General features: G+C 42.6%; 1 protein-coding gene and 1 pseudogene across 1 annotated transcript in view; one reads left to right on the top strand and one right to left on the bottom strand.

Annotated features, from left to right (window-relative positions):
- LOC127032870 (translation initiation factor IF-2-like) overlaps nt 1-16,882 on the top strand; it is a 322,179-nt gene that overhangs the window by 66,575 nt on the left and 238,722 nt on the right. The window lies entirely within an intron of this gene.
- The window catches only part of LOC127033178 (olfactory receptor 10A4-like), a 33,161-nt pseudogene continuing 27,924 nt past the window's right edge, over nt 11,646-16,882 (bottom strand).

A 16,882-nucleotide genomic window follows, 5' to 3' on the forward strand; every position in this document is an offset into this window, starting at 1 on the left:
TTGATTTTTCAATTAACTCCTTTATGCCCCTTTGAAAATCATGGCCATAAGTAATTGTTGGATTGACTTACATCCTCTCCCCTCCTGCCAATGCACGTGAATCCCTTCACTCATGGGAATAAGAGTCCACAGGCCTGTAAACGCTTCTGCCATGTTTCGTTTGATGCTCCATCCCTGATATGGGTGCATATTAGTAGTGGGTGAATTGAACATTCCCTATTGCCTAACTGTCTCAAAGGCTGAGGCTTGGATTTTCATGGGAGCCAAAGGGATGTAGGTGTCCATCTCCCATTGGGAGTTAGCCTCCTTCAAGAAACAAAAAAAAACTTCCCAGTCTTTTTTTGTCTGTAAAGTCATTTCATATCTTTAGATGAGAAATACTGTGGAAGGTCTGGTCTACACTGCAGTTTGCCAAATAGCTATGTGGGCTAAGAGTCTCCCTCACTGACATGCTATGCCACCAAAATCCATCATATAGAGGAACTATGCTGACAGAAGAGTGTGTCTGATGGTATAGCTTATGTTAGTTAGGCAGATGGGGTGGCTATGCCACTATGGGGCTCTGCTGACACACCAATCCCAACCAGGAGTCTGTAATAAACAAGCCCAAAGTGACCAAAAAGTTTAGTTATAGTATTTCTCATTTCCCTGTGTTTATTTCTCATTAACTTATACTAATTATGTTCATTTCTCTCTGCTTTTCTGTACTGTTTAATCCTGTTATATGTATTTTTTTTCTCTGCAAAATGTGTGGGGTATATTTTGTCTAAAAGGATGTTACATAAAATAAAATTGATTTCATATTATTCTTTAGTATCTATCTAATCTATCCAATCTATGCCATCAAGAAATAAGGTGTGCATTTTTAACACTGAGAGTAATTAACCATTGGAACAACTTACCAAGGGTTGCGGTACATTCTTCATTACTGACAATATTTAAAACAAGATGGGATTTCCCCACCCCCAAAGATCTCTAGAAATTATTTTGGGCAATTCTCTGGCCTATATTATACGGGAGGTCAGACTAGCTGATCACAACGGTCCCTTCTGGCCTGTGAATCTATAGCTCCTTATATGACTCCTATCACCAATAGTATCTGAGCATTTCACAAATAGCTCAGAGAAGGCAGTGAGGTTTGTCCATTGCACATGGATCTATTTTTATTTGGGAGGCTTCTGGCATTCTGGGGCCCTGATCTGAGCACAGAATTTCCAGGAGTGGAGAGGGTATCCTCAGACTCATACGAAGAGGGGCTACTCCATCCCTGCTATAGGAAACTAGGCTTTGGGGGAAAAAGGGACCTACAGCTGAGCAGGTGCTCTTTCCCTAGAGATGTATATAGAGGGAGTATTCCCTCTCTGCTCTGGGCAGGCCAGACAGAGAGAGACCAAGCACGAGAATGCCTCTGTAGCCTAGCGGTTAGAGCACTCAGCTGGGAGACCCAGAATCCAGTTCCCCTGCTCCAATGACTTTCATTATTTATCCACACTGGAATGACTCCAACAGGAGGGATTGAGTGAGCCCCCAGTCAGAATATCCCACAGAGCAGTGGTTTGAGAGGTGGCAAAGCCCTGTTCAAATCCCTTCTGCCACTCAGCATGAGAGATGTGAACCTGAGGTCTCCCATATCTCAGGTGCGTCTCATAACCATTAGGCTAAAAGTTATGGGGGAGCGCCTCTTTCCCCTACTTGCAAAAAAAAAAGCTTAAGTGTTGAACTGCCTGAGAAGGGCGGGGCTTAGCACACATTCCTCTCCTTGTCATGTCCATTGGTTACCTTAGCTGATTCCTCAACCAGAGTTCTGGCTTTTGCAAATCTCATTCTGAGGCACCTGTCACTTCCCACTCATTGCACAGGGAGCCTGAGAGCTGAATTCAGCCTTTGTGAATCCCAGACTCCCAGTGGTTATCTAGGTACCTAAAAGTTAGGTCTGGTGACACACAGTGTCCCCATGCCTAGTTTACAAAGCTAGCCCCTAGTTCTTCTAGATGGTGCCAGGCAGACAGTCCAGGAGTCTGCCTCACTCCAGTTGACCCATGGAGAAGCATGGCACTGCATTAGCCCTCCCTGTGTCAACACACAAGCATCTGTGGACTCCAGCACTCACCGTGGCACTAAAACTCCACCAAAGGCAGCGGGTAATTGGCCACAGCTACGGGTCCCTCTCCCCACAGCAGTAGTGGGGCTAGATGACCCTTTGTGGTCACCTGATGAACAGGGTAACTGTCATAGGTCTCAACCCCACTCTAAACTTAAGGGTACCGATGTGGGGACCTGCATGAGAACCCCTAAGCTTAATTACCAGCTTAGATCAGTGTGCTGCCACCACCCAAATCATTTAAAACAGCTGTTTATGAGTCATTTGGGAAACTTTGTCTTCCCCCTCAATATATCTCCATCTCAAGTACTGTAACCCTTCCCTGGGTAACCTTGAGAGACTTCTCCACCAATTTCCTGGTGAACACTGATACAAACCCCTTGGATCTTAAAACAAGGAAAAAATCAATCAGGTTCTTAAAAAGAAGAGTTTTAGTTAAGGAAAAGGGGTGAAAGGAATACCTCTGAGATTAGAATGTAATCTCTCACAGACAACAGATTTAAAGCACAGAGGATGCTCCCCTGGGCAAAAAAATTAGTTCCACAAAAGAAAATCCAATTTGATTATCCCTCTAATGCAAATAAGACAGAGACATAAAAGGAAATAAACATAAGCTAATTCATTCCTTCTCTAATACTCACTATTCTAGCTGATTCCTGGATCTTTTCACTCTAGCACAGAACTTAATGAATAGAACAAAGGAAGAACTTCCCTCCTTCCTCTTGAAACATCTCATCCCCTCATTGGTTCCTCTGGTCAGGTGTCAGCTAGGCTAGGTGAGCTTCTTAACCCTTAACTGTCTGTTTATGACAGTAACAAAATCACAGAAACATAGAAATGTTGGGCTGGAAGGGACCTCCTGAAGTCATCAGTTCCAGTTCCTGTGATGAGGCAGGACCAAGTTTTTACAGTTAGAATGTTTTTCCAAAAATCTAACTGAAATCTAAGCCCATTACTTCTTGCTCTACCTTCAGTGGAAATGGAGCACAATTGATCCCCATACTCTTTATAACAATCCTTATTAGGTCCCCCCAGTTTCTTTTCTCAACACTACACATGCCCACTTTTTTCACCTTTCTGCATAGGTCAGGTTTTCTAAATCTTTCAACATTTTTGTTGCTCTCCTCTGGACTCTTTCCAATTTGTACTCATCTTTGCTAAAGTGTCACACTCAGAACTGGACACAGTACTCCAGCTGATGCCTCACCAGTGCCAAGTTGTGTGGGACAATTAACTCCTCTGTCTTACATACAAGATTTCTGTTAGGACATCCGAGAATGATATTAGCCTTTTTCACAATTGCATCACATTGTTAAAGCATATTAAATTTTTGATCCCCCATAACCCCAGATCTTCTCCACAGTACTACCACCTAGTCAGTCATTCCCCATTTTGTAGTTGTGCATTTGATTTTTCCTTCTTAAGTGAAGCACTTTGCACTTATCTTTATTGAATTTGATGTTGATTACTTTAGACCAATTCTCCAAATTGTTAATGTTGTTTTGAATTCTAATCCTGTCCTCCAAAGTGCTTGTTTCCCCTCAAAGCTTGGTGTCATCTGCAACTTTTATAAGCATACTTTCTACTCCATTATCCAAGTAATTCATTAAAATGTTGAATGGTATTGGACCCAGCACTGACTCTGTGTGACCCCACTAGATATGTCCTCTTACTTTGACAGTGAAACATTCATACCTCCTCTTTGAGTATGGTCTTTCAACCAGTTGTGCACTCATCTTATAATAATTTGTCTAGACTGCATTTCCATCGTCTGTTTAGGAGAATGTCATGTGGGACTGTGTCAAAAGCCTTACTAAAATAAAGCTGTATCTCATCTACTGCTTCCCCTCATCCATCAACCCAGTAACCTGTCAAGGAAGGATATTTGGTTGGTTTGGCATGATTTGTTTTTGACAAATACTTGCTGGCTATTCCTTATAAATCCACTTCACTTTGCGTTTCCTTTAGTGCATAGAGAGGTATTATGCTTGTTTCAGGTGCAAAGTCTAGAGGAGTGGCCTACAAGGTGATATAATGGCTCTGTTTATATCTATGTTATGCCTCCCTCTAGAAGTTGGCCCCAGAAGAGAACAAGAGAGCTACTCGTGGCTAAAGGAGACCTGTTTTTACTTGAGTGGTAGAGGTCAGGTATTCCAGCATGAGATTTTCAAAGGAAACTAGGGGAGTTCAAAGGCCTTTGAAAGTATCCACTTTGAAAATCATGAAACAAAGTTTACAGTCCTCTTTTCTCATAAAACAGCCAGTCTCCATGGCTTTTGCTTAGAGCTCGGTGAGTTATTGATTTTTTGATTCAGTGTGGTTTGTTTCAGTTTCAAACTGCATGTTGGGGTGTTGGTTGGTTGGTTGTCTCACCAAAATGAAAAAAGAAAACAAAACAAAATCATTGAGATCTAATGAAACATTTTGCATGCTGATTCAAGTTCACATTATGAAAATGTAAATATTGTTTCATAAATATAATGTTGATTAGAAATGAAGTTTTGTTTCCAAAATGTCACAATGACTTGTTTTGACATTTCCCCCATATGACACTCTGTACTTCGGGGGAACACACCACATCCCCATGTTCATCCTTATAATATGATTGTGTGGTTTCCAATGCAAAGTTTGTCATGTCCAATGTCTTTGGAAGGCTCATGATGCACTGAGCATTGTTGTTATAGTAGTGTACAGGTTATAATTACCTGTATATAGTTATGAGGTTGAAAATGTTAAAACAAGACCAGTCAAAACTCTCCAGGAGCAGAGGGGCAGTTCAAACCTCATCAAGGCATGTATTGGACAAACCCGGCCCAACTTCACAGGAACAGAGGACACTGGCCTAGGCAGCAACAAAGAATCAGTTGGACTCTCAAGTGAGTCACCCACCTTGTCTTGGTCGGTTTGGAACTATGATAAGATAATGCTCACCTGACTCTGAAGGGAGGGAGGGGCAAAGCCAAGAGATAAGGAAGAACCTTATAAAAGGGAGAGATATTGGCCATGCTCTCTCTCTTCCACCTCCATTTACAGATACCACCACCAACCGACTGAAGTGCTAATCAAAGGGGTGAGCCTGTCTGAAGGGCAACCAGCCAGCCTGTGGTGAGAAGCATCTAAGTTTGTAAGGGTACTGAAAGTGTTAAAATCAGCTTAGAATGTGTTTCGCTTTTCTTTAATTTGACCATATCTGACTTTTAGTGCTTTGATTTATAATCACTTAAAATCTATCTTTTGCAGTTAATGAATGTGTTTGTTTATTCTTCCTGAAGCAATGCATTTGGTCTGAGGCATGTTAGTGACTCCTCATGGGATAACAAGGCTGGCACATATCAATTTATTTGTTAAATTGACAAACTCATATGAGCTTGCAGGGTCCAGTGGGCATAACTGGACTTTGCAAGATGGAGGTTCCTAGAGTTGTGTCTCGGCCCGGAGATATTGGTTAGTGTCATTCTGTTGCACAATCCACTCAACTGCTGGCTAAAAGTTCTCACTCACCTAGCTGGGAGCAGCTTACATGCTGGAGGCTGTGCGTGAACAGCCCAGGAGTGGGGGTTCTCACAGAAGAGCAGGGTAAGGCTGCCTCCCAGAGTGGAGGATTGGAGTGACCTAGTAAATCACTGGTCCAGATAGCACCAGAGGGGAATGTCACTCCCCCCCCACAACAATTTTCAGTTTCTTTTTTAGGCCAAAACTATTTGCCAAATTTGACCCAAAGAAAGTAGTTTTGTTGCCCTCCAAAATGCATTTTTCAGTGAATTAGAACTACTAGGATCTTGGGCTAGCTGCTGAGGATGCTTTCTGCTCCCCCTCCCACCCCAAGCATGGTTGAAAAAATGTTCCTACAGAGTGCACCCCTTTCAGGTGTCAGGCTTCACGCCTCCACCTCCCGGGTGCAAAATTCTGTGATTCTCCCCCTCTTAGAGTGGGCTGCAGCACATTGTGTATTGGCCATGTTTACTCAGCAGATCTGATCGAATTCAGCACCTGCATGTCTTCTCTTCAGGAGCTGTGGCCAGCACTGAATGCAGTGATCACACAAATTTCTCAAGACAAAATATTGTTTAATCTTAATAGTGGGAACAAAGCATAACATAAGAGAAAATAATTTTTAAAACAACAAAGTGTCTACATACCTACATTCCTCACCTGGAGTCCAAGGTAGACCTACCATATCCAGGGCCACCCAGAGGATTCCGGAGGCCTGGGGTCTTCGGCGGCGGGGGGTCCCCCCGCTTTGGTGGTAATTTGGAGGAGGGGGGTCCTTCTACTCCAGGACCTACCGCCGAAGTGCCCCGAAGACCCACGGCGGGGGCCCCCCAGCTGCTGAATTACCACCAAAGCGGGACCGCTGCCAAAGTGCAGGGTCTTTGGCTGTAATTCGGTGGCAGGGAGCCCCAGCTGCGGGTCTTCGGGGGCACTTTGGCTGCGGGTCCTGGAACGGAAGGGCCCCCCACCACCGAATTACTGCCGCAGACCCGGCTGCACTTCAGCGGCGGGTCCCGCCTCAGTGGTAATTTGGCGGCGGGGGGTCCTTCCACTGCGGAGTGGAAGAAGCTCCGGGGGCCCGGGCCCCATGAGAGTTTTCCGGGGCCCCAGGAGCGAGTGAAGGACCCTGCTCCAGGGGCCTCACTTGCCCCGCCCTCTGGGTGGCCCTGACTTTATCCCAGATGCCCCAATCTCTGGAGTCTGGGCTCAGCTGAGCTGACCCTCTCTCTGAAGCTGTGTCTTTCAATTGAGCACCCAGTCCTACTGTCCTCTTTTCTGAGCCTGGTTAAACTGATGTGGGATTATACAATTTTATAATTGTATTTATATTACTTGAAAAAATATACTTGGAACTGAAATAAGATTGAGTTGCCTGTAATCCACAGAATCATCACTAGCTATATTTGTGAAGAAAAATACCATATTTGTAACTGTCCTGACTTCTAGCATAAGCAGCTCATTTTGATGATAGAGAACAACATTTGTAGAAGTAGTCAGCTGATGGTCCTTTTACCCACTCAAAATTTCAACAAAACACATTTTTTTCCATTTGCACATTTTTTTCCATTTCCATTTTGGTTCCCAAAAAAATCAAACAAAACAAATTGGGGAAGGGAGGTGACAGTGGATTAGTTTTATTTTTATATGGAAAACCAGAACATTTTCGTCAAAGACCTGGACTTAAAGATAAAAGTACTTCGGTGGAGAAAATGTCTTCTAATGTGAGTGAAACCAGGTGGGTCACAAGTTGGTCCAATAAAAGATATTACCTCACCCACCTTATATCTCTAGTATCCTGGGACCAGCCTGGCTACAGCACTTCTAATGAGAGACTCAGTGTAAGTTTCACTTCTGTCCAGTATGAACTAGATTGAGATGTCAAGATAGTGGATTTTCAAAGGAGTTTAAGGGAATTAGGCACTTTCAAAGGAGTTTAAGGGAATTAGGCACTCATATCCCATCAAACTTTAAGGTGGTTGGGTGCCTAACTCCCTTCAGCCTATATTTTTATCATCGTGTGCCACTGCTGCATGTCTTTGTCTGATATGTGTTTAAGTAAGTGCATTTTTCATGTCTGAGTATCAGTGATATCAGCCTTCAAGATCCATCACAAATGTCAAGCACTCAGCAGCTCATACCTGCTCTGCCTCATACCATCCAGCCATCTCCCTACTGGTTGTCCCCTAATACAGTGACCCTGCACCATTTCTTCCATAATAACTTTCTCAAAGTTATTTCCATCTCGACACCTAATGTAACCAAAGTACATAAGTTTGCAGTTGTGAATTCCGACACCAGGATCTGCTTCTCTCCAATAAAATTTCTAACATAGGCATTTGACTTTTTTTTTTTTTATTTTTTTCCATATTTTTCCATCCAGGAGATAAGCAAGAGTCTTCACAGCACCACATTTCAAAAGCTTCAATTTTCTTCTGAAGCATTAACTTCCCACAATTCACATCCACAAATTGCTATCGAAAAAAAATTAGGCTTTTCCTCAGTCACACCTTTCTGTTTCTTAGGTATTGGGTATTCAGCCATTGTCAGCCATGGTGTGTGGAACCTGATTTTAAAAAGCCTGTTTGACACACAGTTCCTGCATTGGTATAAGTATTCCAGTTAGGAGTATATATATTTTTAATCAAAATAAGTATAGTTTAACTGGATTGCCCTCTAGTAGGCTCAGTTTTAGTGGTATAAATGTACCCTTTCCATACTGTATTCAGCTATCCTGATATAAAAACTTGGGGCCAGATTTCCAAAGGTCTCTAGGCACCTAAAGTTGCACATATTTCCCAGTGGGATTTTCAGAAGTTTCCAAGCATGTTAGAACCTATGTTGCATTGGTTTCAAAGGGTGTTAGACACCTAACTTGCTTAGTTGGTTTTGAAAATAGCATACAAAGGTTCCTAAGTGCTCGAGTCACTTTTAAAAAAATGAGGCTTAGACTTCTGAGTCATTTGGGCGTTGTTGAAAATAGTTCCCTAGGTTATTAGCAATTTGTTGCTCTGGTGTCCCGCTGCATGTAGCCTGTAAAGGACTGATCTGTCAGAAGGGAATTCCCTACTGGTGCAATAAAGTCAGGAGAGTTAGAAACACCATTACCATCCTCCAAGTGCCAAAAATGCAAACATAATAGCGCAGCTGAAATGATAATATTAAGCCAAATCTTAGGTCTTTACTCAGGGTCAGATCCTCAACTGGTCTATGTGAGTCACATTAACATATACCAGAAGAAGGCCTAATCCTCACTGGTTGCACAGTGCTTCCTCAAACACAGGTCCTACTCCTTCTCCTGCATCAGTTTCTATGAATAGGGGCTGAGTAAGCACCTCAACATTTGGCCCGGTGGCTCACAATTTATTTCATTCATGAGCCAATTTCAGAAATCTTTACTAGATACAATTTATTCATTCAAAGCTCAGGAATGCATTTCCTCTGTTCTTTTGTGAGAAAGGACTAATTCCAGGAGAGGCTCATGGCTGTGAATCCAAGGACTCCCTGGGTCACAGCTCCCCACTCATCTGGCTGACTTTAGAGGATCCTCTTTTTAAGCATTTAACTCTCCCCTTGCATTGTATAGGAAGCCTGAGCACCTCACTCGGGGTTGTGGTATCCATTAGGCAGCAAGGTGCCTAAACATTAAGCATTGCAATGATGAGTCTAAGACCCCTTTGTGGACTTTCACATTACTTGGGTGCCTAACTCCCATACGTGCCTTTGAAATTCTCACTCTATTAATTTGTCCATCGCACCTTCAATCTATCTATCTATGTACTTCAGTGGGAATAGAAGGCACCCAGGTATTTTATATTAATTTTCTTATTATTATAGCTTTTTATTATAAATATTTTTTTTCTTTTAGAATTTCAAACAGACTAATAATTCTGCCTCAACCTATCTTGTTTCAATGTGTAGTATGTGATAGACCCAGGCCAGTTGGGTACAGAAGAATAGCAGAAGGCAGATATACTGGCCACTGGATTAACAGTTTTCTGTTCCCTGACTGACCAGAGCAGGGGCTGCTCCAAGCTAATGAGAACACCTGACTCTAATTAACCTGCAAAGAGTCAGGTAAGGCTATTAAGCCAATGTGACCACCTGACTCTAATTAAGACCCCACTGATATTATAAAAAGGACTCATTCCAGTCAGGTAGAGGAGAGCCAGAGGAGAGGAAGTGTGGCTGAAGGGCTGGTTAATGAAGACACCCTCAAACCATTGTTAAGGAAGCCCTAAGGTAAGGGAGAAGCAGGAGAGCTGTGGGGAAGTGGGGCAGGGAAATGTAGCAACTCTGGCAGTGAAAGATTGACTGCCCACAAGTGCTACCATTTGGGTCCCTGGGCTGCAACCTGGACTAGAGGGTGGGCCTGGGTTCCCCCCAACCACCACTACAGGAACATCTCCTGGGAGGGGAAGTCAGGCCCCTGTCAGGACAGGAGGCTCAATTGTTCTGAAATAAGCCCCCAGGGACAACAGAGACTGTGGGAGTTCTCTCACCAACCTCCTTGCCGGCCTGTGATGAAAAGGGCTGAGTAGACTGTAATGCTGGCCCTAGAGAGAGAAGGGCTACGTGGAGGGTCACAGAGAGCCACTGAGGCTAGCATAAACCGCCTAGAAGTGCAGGACCCATGGAAGCAAGGTCAGAGCTCTGCCACAAGTAATAAAAAAAAATCATATACTTAATACTAATTCACCTCAGTTCCTTCATGTGGGTGTATGTTTTAAGCTGCTTATGAATTCATTTTAGGGATACACATGAATAGTCAGTGAGGTACATAGGTGTTAAATGTATATTTGTTATATGTAGGTGGTAACATAGGTAGGCAAGCCCTCAAAAGAGTATATCTACATCAGAATCCACAGAGATAATTATTATACAAATATGTACAATGTACAGTTACTTAGTCAGTATTGTTATACTCGGACCCTCACATAGTTATAGAAGAGTATTTAACACAGTTAAGAATCCTGTGGCACCTTATAGACTAACAGATGTTTTGGAGCATGAGCTTTCGTGGGTGAATACCCACTTCCTCAGATGCATGTAATGGAAATATCCAGGGGCAGGTATATATATGTGTGCTAGCAAGCAAGCTAGAGATAACGAGGTCAGTTCAATCAGGGAGGATGAGGCCCTGTTCTAGCACTAACACGGCTACCCTCTGATATTTAACAGTTATTATTTTACATATCTAATATGTAGTATATTTTGTGCATACTTAATGCAGGAATTACTGGACTGAATTTCCTTGGCTGTGCTCAGCAGGAGGTTAGACTAGATTATTCTAATGGTCTCCTATGGCCTTAAAAATCAAGGAATATATGATATACATCCTGATGCTATAATCAGTGCTCCTGGCATAGACACCTGCACCTGTGCAGGACATAACATAACTTAAGATCTTCCTCACAGAGCCGTTGTGTGGCACGAGCAATTTAGGTTTGTAAAGCTCTATCAGAGTATTCAATAGAAAGTCATTCACAAGTGCTGAGAATTGTTATTTGAAATTGGGTCAGGGAGTCTGGGGAAATGCATTCAAGAGACAGCCAAATATGTTTGCACTGGAGTGATAGAGCAGGAAAAGAGGCAGCCGATTGCACTTCACTGTAGAACTGGTGGGAATTTTTACATTATTGAAATTTTGATGAAAATTGTTAGACTTACACACACAAGGTGGAAATGTTATGAAATATTTCTCCTTTTCAACCACATGTATATTTTTTCCTCTAACATTTCAAATTTTGAAGATAGAATTTGGAGACACCACTTTTACTAAATATTCTCTTTTGTTTTTCAATCAACTTGCAAACTGGTCAAAAAGTTTTGAACTTCAGAAGTTGGATAAAAAATCCTTAAAGTTTAGATTAAAATAGTGGATTTTTAAAAAACACAATTTTCCCTACCTGTTTTCCCACCAGGTATAGAACAGGTCATTCCCCTCCCCCATAGCAAAATGTCAATGAAGAAAAGAGGGCAAGGGGGGAGAGATTCAGGAAAATGCTGGTGGATTTCTCTTATTCTTCCCATTTTGATTAACTCTCCTTTTTTTCTCTAATTTCTCCAGTTGTGTGAAAAGATGCTCTTCTCTATTGTTTTACTAAAGGCTTCCTTCACCTCTTTGTTCCTCAGCATGTATATTATTGGGTTAAATACAGGCATCATGACCTTGTACATGAGGGAAATCACCTGATCACTCTCTGGGCTGTAGCTGGACTTGGGCTTCACGTAGGAAATTAGGGCCGTTCCATAGAACAAAGTCACCACCATGAGATGGGAGGAGAAGGTGGAGAAATCTTTATCGATATAGGACAGGATTATCAACAGGAAAGGTCTCGTGATGAACAGCAGTGACATGGCCAAGAAAACAATCTTGATCTTGGACATGTCTGTGCACACCATCTTCACCATTGGTGGGATGTCACAGAAGAAATGGTGGATGCGGTTGGAGCCGCAGAAGGACTGGCTGAAGATCCATGTGTTCTGAACCACTTCCACCAAGATGCTGATGATGCATGAGGTGGCTGCTAACTGCCTGCACACCAGACCACTCATGATGGCTGTGTAGTGCAAGGGATGGCATATGGCCACATAATGATCATACGCCATGGCTGCTAGGAGGCAGCATTCAATGAGGCCCAGGATGGTGAAAACATACATCTGGGCTGTGCAGCCTGCCATGGAAATGCTCTTATGCTCCACCAGATGATGACTCAGAATTTGAGGGCTAGCTCAGTGGTTTGAACATTAGCCTGCTAAATCCAGGGTTTTGAGTTCAATCCTTGAGGGGGCCATTTGGGGATTTAGTTAGGGACTCATCCTGCTTTGAGCAGAGGGTTGGACTAGATGACTTCCTGAGGTTCCTTCCAAGCCTGATATTCTATTTCAGTGGTTGGGAACCTTTCAGAAGTGGTGTGCTGAGTCTTCATTTATTCACTCGAATATCAGGTTTTGCATGCCAGTAAAACACTTTAACGTTTTTAGAAGGTCTTTTTTAATAAGTCTATAATATATAACTAAACTATTATTGTATGTAAAATAAATAAGGTTTTTTAAATGTTTAAGAGGCTTCATTTAAAATTAAATTAAAATGCAGAGCACCCAGGATTGGTGGCCAGGACCGAGGCAGTGTGAGTGCCACTGAAAATCAGCTTGCGTGCCACCTTCAGCACACATGCCATAGATTGCCTACTCCTGTTTTATTTCCAAGAAAGACAGGCTCACAAGGAGGAAATACATGGGGGTGTGAAGAGGTGGGTTGAATTTTATCGGGAGGATAATGAATAAATTTCCACCAGATTGATGAGGTGTAGGTAGTTAGAAACACCACAAATGGAAGAATATGCAGCTCAGCAAGGTACAAAAACCCCACCAAAGATGACCTCGTTCAGGCCAAGATCTCTCTCAGAAAGGGTCCCCTTTAGGGGTAACAAAGACTCTGGAGCCGAACCTGAAGATCCCCAAATATGTGAAAGGAACCTAGTGCTAATTGTATAGTTAACAATTTGTTGGAATCCTTCAAACGAAAAATGCTGCCATTATGTATATAAATATGCAACTGAGCCTCATTATGAGGAAATAATAACTTGAAATCAATAAAGCTATGCTAATGTACATTGGCTGAGGATCCAGCCCATTGACAGCAATGATGTTATACTCATTTACACTAGCTGGGGATCTAATTCTTATGCCTCAGAGCATTTACCCTCCCCGCACCCGTCTACATGAGAATTCAGAATCGGATCAGTCTTTTTGCCTTTAGGGATATTTTTTCTACAACCATGTTTACTAAATAGAATTTCCAAAATGCAGGCAGAATTCTGTTCTCATCCATGCCTTCATCATGACAAGAGTTAAACTCAAGTAAGTATTCCCACTGAGGTCGTAACTCACATAAGTAAGGACTGTGTTTAAAGCCCTTGGAAGTATTAAAAGCATTTTGAGTCAACTGCATCTCAGATAAAAGAATACTGAAATCAATGGATGATTTTGGCCCTTGGTGTGCTAAATATATTATTCTTCCCTAAATATTAAAGAGGAATTTAAATCATTGCTGCCATTATCACAAGAGTATCCTAAATGCCTTGCTTTCTCTCATTATACAAAAGAAGACCTAGTGTCAGTTCCTCAGCAGGTGTAAACCCTCATGGCTCCATTGATATCAGTAGAATCATGCTGATTTACACCAATGGAGGACCTTTGTCTCAGACCCTTGCTATAAGGAGCTTGCAATAAGAAAGATCTGACAATTTTAGAAAAAAGACTTTTTCTGCAGACATTTACTTCAAGATTATTTATTGAGAAGGAATTTCATACTAATGGACATTACAGTGAAAAGGCAAAATTGAAATAAAAAAATATTGATAATTATCCTTAGCATCTTCAATGTCTGGGTCACAAAGCAATGCATCTAACTGTAGTGAGCTACTAAGGAAGAAAGTGGGGGTTGGAAGGTAAAGGGACTTGGGCAAGGTCACAGTGAGTCAGCATCCCCAGAAATGGAACTGAGGTCTTCTGACACCAAAAAATATGCCATGACCACAGGACCATTCCCGTGGATATTCAACACACATAGACACACACAAGGAAGGGCATATCCCCTGCAGCAAGGGGCAGCAGGGAAACACACACACACACACACACACACACACAGACCCGGGCTCTCTCTCTCCATCAATGGGCAACAGGGTCTCTCTCACACACACAGAGCAGGTCTCATCCCTTCTAGCAGCAGGCAACAGAACACACAGACACACACACAGGAAATCAAATAGAGAAAAGGAAATCAAACAATCTAAGCAAACAGTGACGGCCCACTGTGCAAAGTGCATTATATAGAACAATTTAAGGCAAATAGGAAGTTTTTGACCAAATAGGAAGACTTGGAAAAGTTGTTGTGAAGTCAAAAGTATAACTGGGTTCAAAATAGAATTAGATAAGTTCAAGGTCCATCCACGGCTATTAGTAAAGATGGTCAGGATACAACCCCAGGATCTGAGTGTCCCTAAGCCTCTGACTGCCAGAAGCTGAGACTGGATGACAGGGGATAGATCACTTGGTAATTGCCCTGTTCTGTTCATTCCCTTTGAAGTACCTGGCATTGGCCACTGTTGGAAGAGAGGATACTGGGCTAGATGGAACTTTGGTCTGACCCAATATGGCCATTCTTATGTTCCTAAGCAAAGGGCCTGACATATGATTAGATAAGGAGAGAATGTTGGATTAGATGGAGAGAGAAAGATAGATTTATAGATCAAGAGATGAACTGATATTCTAATAGATTTTCAGAGGGATTTGACTAGGTAGATACACACACACACACACACACACACACATATAGAGATACATGCACTTGAGCATGTGTATGAATGTACATACACTCATATTTACACACACACACACAGTGTTCTGTATGCCTGCATGGAAAATTTAGATGAAGAAAGCAATGATCTGACCTTGATCCACTGCAGTCTCCAGCAGAATGCCCAATGGACGTCAGTGTGACAACAATTGGGGGCTCAAATAATTCAGTTATAGCCTACATTTTTAAGAAGAGTGGTTCGCTATCCTAGCTTGAAAGGACTAAATGTGTGGAAGGAAAGAGAGGTGTATTTATTCCATCCACTGGCTTTTGGGATGTAATCCCTGAAGGAACATTCTTATGATATTCCTGTGAGGACGAACAATACCGACTTGAACTAGTTAGGCCAAAGCAAAACAAAATTCACTCAGCCAACCATTTCATACGAAGTCTAATGATGATGTGTATTTGCTAGATGAAAATTGCAATGGGGTTTTAATGTAACTGCGGGGAGGGATGCTGTCCATTTCCTCTAATGGGAGTACTTTATTTTTAGTAGGATTGAATCACCCTTCATTGCCTGCAGTCCCTTCCCCCTAATACCATCCATGGTCATTTTCCAGGTTAGTTGTCCTTGGCAGCATTTTTCAAAGGGGTCTTAGGGAGTTAGGTATAAAATTCCCATAGGTATCAACTTCAATAGGAGTTAGATGCCTAACTTCCTTGGGTTCTTTTGAAAAGTCCTACAAATAGAATCTGTGAATTTTTCCTAAAAAACTTAAGGAAGCCTATATGGTGTCCCAGGTCTTGAACCCAGGCCTGGGAATCCCCAGATAGCTCCCACATCCCAGCTGCCACCCAATGTCTACTGACATGTGGGCTTAGAAGCTACTACGACTATAACTCCAGCCAAAGTGTCTTCTGATCTACATAAGGTATGGGTCTGCTGTAGCTCATGATGCTCAAGCAGTAGCAGCTTTTGCTTTTTAAGCTCTGGAGGCCCCTAGTTCAATCCCTGGTGTGTCACACAAATGGCATTTATCACTCAAGTGGAGATGTGAAGTGTTGTGGTCTTCAGGGGCTCGGCTGATCTTCCTTTACTCAGATGAAGTATATAAGCCCCTCATCAGCATCCAGTCTATAAAGGATGAAGAAAGTGTTATATATTTAGGTTAGTATCTAGTGACTTTTAAGCTCAGGCTGTACCGACTTAGGTGTTCCTTGTGGAAGTCTCAGGTTCCATCTCTTCTGGCAGCAAGATGGAGATTGAGTGACCAGAGTGCAGCGAGTGAACAGGTAAGTCTGCACTCTGATCAGTTGGATTTTAATTAGTTCCCCTTGAAAAAGCTGAGGAGGGTAATTAGACAATCACGCTGGCCAGCTGGATGGGATAAGGAGCCAATTAGCCCATCAGTCCAAGTCTGATAAAAAGGCAGGAAGGAAGTCCAAAACAGGAAGAGAGAGCAGGGACCAGGGTTAGCTGAGCTCAGTTACATGGAGGCCTCAAGGAAGCGAGATCTCAGTTCCCCTCAGGTCCTGGGGAGAGAGCCAAAAAGTACTGTAGGTGCTGTAAATAGATTGTTGCATTGGGGTGGTTGTGGAAATGGTGGAGGAAACTTAAAATAACAGGGTCTGGTGAAGGCGCAACCAGTTGACTCTGTTCAGTTTCTGCAGGGAAGAAGGCAGGAGAGAAGCCATGCCCCATGACAGGCTGTCACACATAGATCCACTAACAATACTGCTTTGCATGGTCCCATATCGAGAAATGCTCTTGTGACCTGATCCACTGGTGTCCCCATTTTCAGCTGACCTGATATACAACATAGGTAGGAGACAGTACAAATCTATGAGTGTCATGAGCAGAGAATACAACAGCCTTCAACTATGTGGTATCCATCCGCCTAATGCCTGTGGGGAAGAGTAGACATAACACTATATAGAAAACCAACCGTGTTAAGGAAGTTCTCTCATTCCCAGAACACAAAGCG

The sequence above is a fragment of the Gopherus flavomarginatus genome, chromosome 12, assembly GCF_025201925.1.
Source record: "Gopherus flavomarginatus isolate rGopFla2 chromosome 12, rGopFla2.mat.asm, whole genome shotgun sequence".
Classification (NCBI taxonomy): Eukaryota; Metazoa; Chordata; order Testudines; family Testudinidae; genus Gopherus; species Gopherus flavomarginatus.